Raw genomic sequence first — 8,392 nt, 5'->3', positions numbered from 1 at the left:
GAAAGTTGCTGTGCTGGTTGTTTCCACTGTAAGGCCTGCTACCTTGCTGATCACCAAACCGCTGACATTGAGTTCCATAGACATAGTTCACATCCTCTTCTTCATGGCCTTGTACAGGTTCTGGTTCAAAAGTTTCAACTTCAGCAGCGAAGTGAACTGATTTCTTGCCAACTAAAATGTTATGAAATGAATCCAGCTTTGCACTTACCGAAGCAATCTGATTGGCATCAAATCCTCCATGTATTCTCTTTCTTTCAGCATCAGCTCTCTTAGTATTGTTACTGGATGCTAGGTTCTCAATCAAATTTTCAGCTTCATCTAGGTATCTTGTCTTGAAGTTTCCATGACTTGCAGCATCCAAAGCCAGCTGATATTCCCAGTCAATTCCTCTGAAAAAGATACTCAACAGCTGCACTCTTGAAAAACCATAGTGTGGACAGTCCCTTTGATATACCTTGAATCTTACCCAAGCTGCCTTGAAAGCTTCATCTGGTTTTTGCTTGAAGGAGGACAGCTTGAGTCTTAGCTCATCTGACATGGCATCATCATAAAAGTAGTTAAGAAAAGCCACCTTCACTTGTTGCCAAGAGGTCAAAGAACGGACTGGCAACTGTTTCAACCATTGAGATGCTTCTCCTGCATGTGAATATGGGAAAAACTTGTAGTAGATGTAGTCTTCAGTTACTCCATTGGCCTTGATACTAGTCACCAAGTCTTCAATGTGCTCAATATGGTCCAAAGCCTTCTCATTTGGCAGGTTAGAGAAGGGTCTTTCTCACACTAGCTTGAAGTATGCAGGCTTCAGCCCAAATTCATTCCTTGGGAATGGAGGTGGAACAATTGCAGAGCGGTTTTCATACATCAAATCAGCTATGTTGAAGTCTGCAATAGTCATGATCAGATCCTGGTTTTGATCCTGTCTTTGAACCGGGTTGTGGACGTGGTTGGCAGCTCCACGTACGTCTGCTGGAGGTGGGTGTCGATCGATACCCTCTTGTTGGCATCGATCGACACCAAGGTTAACCTCCTCATCGACAACAGCTTGCTGGTTGACAACAGCTTGTGGGTTGACAACTGGCTCAGCAATCACATTGCCCTCTGCATCAAGCTTTTGGCTCTGCTCATTGCGCAAGTGATCCTCTTGATCTCTCAAAGCACCATCCTCATCACGAACCAAAATGATTGTGATAACCATCTTCAAGGATTTTGCTGCTTTTCTGTTCTCAGACTCAAGTTTTCCCAACTCTTGGTTTGAAAGATTCACAGTAGAACCATTCTTGTTGCTCCTTGTGTGAGGCTTTGGAGGCATACACCTGAAACATTAAAGAGAAGAAAAACAAAAATGTGTAAGTAGAAAATAAAAAAAAAACGAAAAATTTATACGAAATACAAAACTCAAATCTAATGGTAGATCAAAGAGTCCCCGGCAACGGCGCCAAAATTTGATAAGCTCAAATTAATCCCTGGAGCTACTCTCTCAACAAGAGATCAATGTAGTACTTAGGGGTCGAATCCACAGAGACTCAAGATCAAACACAATAAATTATAGAGTTTTGTTATTATGCTAAATGAATTAAGATGTATTAAAAACGAAAGAAGACAATGCAAACTATCAAAATAAAACTGTTGTAAATCCAGAAAATCAAAAAGGTTAGGCCTGTGGAATTTCTCAGGTAATTATGAAGTATTAAATCAATAAATTAATTAGGGTTCATGCAATAAAATCAGATCTAGAACTCTAAACTTTTTGGTAAAATAATTCAGTTCTCACTGCAATTATTATCTAAATTTAAAACCAGAAAATCCAAATCTCTTTGTAGAATTCTAAGTTAAAAATCAGCTTTAAAAACAAGTTTAGATTGTTCACAAAATTACTAAATCAAATCTCTTTGTAAGAAGTAATTTTTCTCATCAAAGGTTTTATCAGGAAAACAATTATATTCTCATATCAATTAATTTCCCTAGAGTATTAATTCTAGATGGCCAATTAAGGATTAATATGAAGAACAACCAAAGATGAAAATCATAACAGATTAAGAACCCTAAAAATCACAGATCTAATAAATCATAAAAAACCCTGTGAAAAACCTCAAACCTAACAAGCAAATTACTCAGACATGTTTAATGAAGAACAAATCATTCTGAATAACATGCAATAGATATTAAAAGTAAAAAGAGGAGTTTAGGAATTCTTCTCTCGAAGAAGTTCAGATCTCTCTCCCAAAAGCTCTCAATATCTCTTCTCTCAAAAAGGTTGCAGAAAATAACTTAAAGGTTTACAAAACTCAAAAACTATATATATATATATATGTCCTAAAACACGTCAGGGACTTATGTTGCAATTATGGAAGACTTTGGGCAAAATTTTAAAACTTCCAATTTTTGGCTCTCTCTTCGGTTTGGACTGGGTGTCGATCGATGCTCCTTCAATGTCGATCGATGCTGGTCAGTTGATCAAACTCCAAATTGACTTCTTCGGTTAAATGCTCCAAAAATCCCTTCTAATTGCTCAATTTTGCTCCTTTCATGCCAAAATCTTAGAAAACCTGTAAAGACTCTAAAACATTTTAGAAAACAAATCAAAAGATTCTAAAAGACTATTTGTATCATGGTTAAAAACCACAAAAACCATCATATATCATAACTTTCCATCTTTCCTGAGAGAAGAAAATTGTATAGAGTTATAGTTAGGGCGCTTACAAGAGAGTAGGAAGTTTTTTCTTTTTTCTTTTTTTTCAAATGTGTACCCTGTTAAGAAAAGTTAAAAAAGTAATTGCACATCAAGATATGTTGAAGAGGTGTCAATTTACACCCATGCCAATTTTAAATTTAGTGTAATTTTGATTAAATTTTGTAAGTTGACCGCATCCAAAATTATAAATGGCCTCCTATCAAATTTTAATTTAACTGCAGCCTAATAAGTATATTTTAAATATACTAGAAACCATTAATCCATTAAAACGAGCTAGTCACGACTCAAATACAACTATACAAAAAAAAATAGAATAAAAATAGACTCTAAAATCTTTTTAAGTGATTGCATTGTTTGTCTTAATTGTGAACCAATTACTTGACACCATGACAAACAAAAAGTGTTTGTCCTCGTTTTAGGGAAACTCGAAGCTTAGCTTGTTGTAATGGTAGCAGACTTTCTTTGTTACAACAAAATAAAGAATCTGTGGAGATTGAGGTGTGGGTGAAAAACAAGTTGAAGGATGGGGCTGTTGTTTCGTTTAGCAAATATTTCTATGTCACTAGCCCTAATCTTCCAGCGTTACAATTCCATAGTGATATGGCTGTTCCGTGTTACTCCACTGGCAGGTTAAGAAACATCATGGCGTGGAGTGAGGGACAATTAGAAGAAGATGATAGGTGGTATAATTGCATCACTCTTTACGAAATTGATGAAGGTGGGGTAAGAAAACAAATTGAGACAGGACAACATGGATCGTTTCACTACCGTGATCCATTTATTTGTAGCTATGTGTATGTCCCAAGTCTGATTCCGGTTCCAGAATAAGAGGTAGATAGATATATGAGTGTAGTTTAGTATTCTTAAGCTCTGTTTATTTCTCTTTTTCTTTTGTGATTGTTGTTCTTCTTCCATGTTTGTTGAAATTAACTATGATACTAAACAGATGTTAATGACCATGTTCTCGTTTTCGTTTATGTATTATAATCTTTACAAGTTTTAGGTTTTGATTCAGAGTTGTATGTGTTTATGAATCTTAGCCAAATCAATGTGCAAATTCTCTTATTTGTTGGCCACAAAAGTTATTCTTAAGAATACTAAACTTGTTCACCTCATGACCTTATTAATAATAAACTCATATCTAACGGCATTACTTGGACATACATGTCTTTGTCCTTATTTTTTTTTTCTATAATTTGTTAGCTCGTGTTACCATTTTGTTTTTTATTCCTTTTTTTGTGTGTACAGTCATGCAACCATGATTCCTGGTTGGAGTGGGTACGTAAGATCATACTCGAAAGAACTATTGATTTTTCAGAATACATCTTCTTCGTCTAATGACTTAGCGTCGATGAGAAACGTCAAAGAATGAAAGTGACAGCTCATATAGGTGGGCACTACAAAACTTTCATGACCTGATTGGGTTCGCTGACTCCGTCTCAAACACATGATCCAACCCCTTTCTCGCGGTATTAATTGGACATACATGGTAGTGTCTCTTTTAGTCTTCTGCTCAACCTGTTTTCATTTGTACGTTTCCTGTCGTCACTTTCTGTATTTATAACGCTTTGATTAGTGTCCACAAAAACAAATTATTCTACCATGTTCCTCCTTTTAATTCAATCAAGGGAAGACTTGCCAAGTCAAGCTCCTTACCGAGTCTTTTCTTTTATAAAAGGAAGTGAGCAACGCCTATCACTGACCATTCACCAAACATTTATCTTTGTTTCCCAAAAACAAATTGAGAGGCGATGATTCGAAGCCAATCTTATTGCTTTCTTACCATCTGTTTTTTCTTTTGCCTTCTTATGTTACCAAACTCTTTTGCTTCTCCCACACCGTCCTTGTGCCGCCGCGAACAGAGAGATGCTCTTTTGGACCTACAAAAGGAGTTCCTGAGCCATTATTCTAATGACAGTTATCCTCTAAGAACAACTTTATGGAACAAGAGCGTTGACTGCTGTTCTTGGGATGGTGTCGAGTGTGATCCTATCTTGGGAGAGGTAATATCACTATACCTCGGGTCAGATTTAGTAACTCATGCTAAAACCGCTTTGAAATCTAGCAGTGGTCTTTTTAAACTCCAACAACTTCGTGAACTAGATCTTTCAAATTGCAATCTCCAAGGGGAGATTCCTTCTTGGATTGGAAATCTTTCTCATCTCACATCTCTTATTCTTAGTTATAATCAATTAGTAGGTGAAGTTCCGAATTCAATCGGTAACCTAAACCAACTAGAAACCCTTGTTCTTAGCAAAAATCATCTTAGAGGTAATATTCCTACTTCATTTGCCAACTTAAACAAGCTGTCTGGATTGTACCTCTCTGAAAATCAATTCACTGGTGGGGATATAGTACATATACCTCTCCTCAAATAACTTCAAATCCTCCATTTCTGCTGACCTAAGTAAACTCCGCAACTTACAAATATTCTCTGGTGAGGACAACTCATTTGTCGCACCTTTTCCTTTATCCTTGCTCATGATATCTTCGCTAGCCCTTCTTGATTTGAGCCATAACAAATTCGAGGGGCCTATTGATTTTGGGAACACTGCTTCATCATCCCAGAATCTATATCCAAGTTATGCAATCTTTATCATTTAATTCTTAGCCACAATAATTTCGAAGGAAGAGTCCCTAGAACTATATCTAAACTAGTCAACCTCGATAATCTTGATCTTTCCTACAACAAGTTCGAAGGTCAAGTTCCTCATTTATAGTGGAGATTTTCCAAATTGAGTTCCATACAACTTTCTCATAATTCTTTCAGCAGCTTCGACAAAGCAGTGGAAGTTATCGATGGAGCATCATTATTTGACTTGGATCTTGGTTCAAATTCACTTGAAGGACCAATACCCCAATTTATCTGCAAGTTAAGATCGTTAAGACGCATAGATTTTTCTAACAACCATTTCACTGGTTTCCTTCCTGGATGTTTGACTTATCTCGAAGAGATAATTTTACGAAACAACAGTTTAAGTGGATTTCAACGAGATTCATGCATCAATGACACTCAGCTACGATCACTTGATGTTAGCCGCAACAATTTGGTGGGGAAAATTCCGAAATCCTTGATCAACTGCAAAGACCTGGAATTTCTGAATGTGAGAGGAAACAAGATCAAGGACACATTTCCATTTTGGTTGGGGTCTATGCGGTCTTTAGTTGTTCTTGTGCTCCGATCAAATGCATTTTATGGTTCAGTCTATAATCCCACTACATATCTAGGGTTTCCAAGTATAAGGATCATTGACATAGCTGATAACAAGTTCGTTGGATCATTGCCACAAGACTATTTTGCTAACTGGACTGACATGTCAAAGGAATGGATTGATGATGGATTCTCAAGATCACCAGATTACGTGAGGCGTGTCTTTTATACATCTGGCGATTCGGTCGATTTGGTATACAAAGGAGTGGACACAAATTTCGTTCGGATCTTTGGAGCCTATAAAGCCATTGATTTTTCTGGAAACCAATTTTGCGGAAATATCCCTGGTCCGTTGGTCTACTAAGTGAATTACGTCTTCTAAACTTGTCAAGCAACACATTCACAGGCAACATCCCTTCATCTTTAGAAAATATTTCAAACCTCGAGACATTAGACCTATCGCGAAATAACTTGTCAGGTATAATTCCTCGTGGTCTCGGCAAGCTCTCGTTTTTGTCATACATCAACTTCTCCCACAATCATCTAGAAGGATTTGTGCCGCAGAGCACACAGTTTGGAAGTCAAAACTGTTCTTCATTCATGGATAATAATGGTCTGTATGGCCTCGATAAAATTTGTGGAAAACCCCATGTCCCTGTTCCTTCATCGCAGCAACCCGTGGAAGCTTTGTCGGAACCGGAAGAGCCACTGCTGAATTGGATAGCAGCAGCAATAGCACTTGGACCTGGTATGTTTTGTGGATTAGTGATTGGGCACATCTTCACTTCATACAAACACGAGTGGTTTATAGCTCGTTGAGCTCATCTTTCGACGGTTTCGTCAAGTTTGTACTATGGTAACTTGTTCGTTATTAAGTGTTTGTCATTTAATTTGTTTTCTATTTTGCGGTTTTAATAAACATTATAAGTTGCAATGTTCTCATCACTGTATAATATGGTTCAAAAGGTTTGGGAATATAGATAGATATCGTTTACACGCCCTTTGTATATACAGTACAATTATTATCTATAGAAATTTTTGCAAGAAAAAGCCAAATCTTTGTCGGACACACAAAGTGTTCACAGAAGAATTTACTAAGAAAGACGATAACCTTTTGAAAACTATTTAGATGGGGTAGTCCGTAGTCCCTACTCGAGGTTACTGAATCTAATATCAATGCTAAACATGATAACTTTAACAAAAACTACTCTTCCCTGAAAAAGAAGCAATTGTGATATTAGAACTGTACGTCAATGATATGATTCTAAGTTAAACAAGAAGAAATTAGAATATGGATATCAAGCATAAAAACGAAAATGATAGATAAGTTGCATTCTCAAACTCCTTACGTTAGGCAGTTCCCGCCTTCTCGGCTTCACTTTTCATCTTCTCAAATGACGTCTTCTTGTTCACAACTTCTCTTCTTGTTATGCACTAAGTTTTGATAAATATAGATCAAAGGATTTAAGCCTAATGTTATCATATTCATTGGCAAAACGTAAAACAGAACATGATACAATAACGTGTACAGCACGCTGCAACAATAACTCTCATGTGAAAAGTAAATTTGTGGCTCATCAAAATTTTCCACAAAGATTTAGCTTTACAAAGTCACTCGTGAAGACCAAAATTTCCACAAAAAATATTATATTAAATACTAGAAGTCATCCCGTCCTACGCACGGATTAAGGTTGTTTAATTATAGTAATTTGGAGAGTATTAATTTTTATTTGTTTACTCAGCAATGATTATTTTATAATTTTAAAAATACACTGATCATATTAATTTTTTTGGGTTCATTTGTTTGATGTTACATGAGTTTTCTTTTTATATATAGTATTAGATTACTTCAACATATTGAGAAATTTTTGATTGCATAGTAGAGTGTTTATAGTTTTTTCTCTTTTTAGATTTTCAATACATATTAGAGCATGTGCATTGGTGACAGAGCCATTGAGTTTCTCATCATATAATATTATTATTTTAATATAGAGAAATTTAGGGGCTTCTTTCTAATATGAGAATTAGTTAAAAATACCATTTTTGAGATACTCTTTATCAAAAATATCTCTTTTAAAACATTTTTATTTTTGCCCTCTTTTACACAGATTACAATATATTAAATTAATTTTAAGAATTTTTTTTAGGTCTGAGTTCTCTATTTTACATTTAGGATATAATTTTGATGGAGTAGGTTTAGTATTTGGAGTTTAGAATTTAGAATTTAGTCATTTTATACATAAAAAATGGGTATTTTGAAAATGAACAACATGAAAGGGTATTATTAAAAAGTGACATAAGAAAAAGGGTTTTTTGAAAATGTGCTATTTGATATTAAGATTCCTAAAAATATATGATACCAATATACAATGAGCATATACTACTCAAAACTATAGAAGTCAAATTAATCATATATAGTATAGAAACATGTAACTCATATCATACCATGAGATAAAAAGACATCACAAGCTTAACAACATGTTTTTTTAAGCATATGATAGTAATATACAATTTTCCTTTTTTATAATAGTTTAAAATAAGTTTTTTCT

At 35.3% G+C, this 8,392-nt stretch overlaps 1 pseudogene; it reads left to right on the top strand.

Annotated features, from left to right (window-relative positions):
- On the top strand, window positions 3,293-6,839 carry LOC104706875 (annotated as a pseudogene).

Source organism: Camelina sativa, chromosome 1 (genome assembly GCF_000633955.1).
Source record: "Camelina sativa cultivar DH55 chromosome 1, Cs, whole genome shotgun sequence".
NCBI classification, from domain to species: domain Eukaryota; kingdom Viridiplantae; phylum Streptophyta; class Magnoliopsida; order Brassicales; family Brassicaceae; genus Camelina; species Camelina sativa.
The sequence above is the reverse complement of the archived record's forward strand: the minus strand, read 5'-3'. Positions and strand labels throughout refer to the sequence as shown.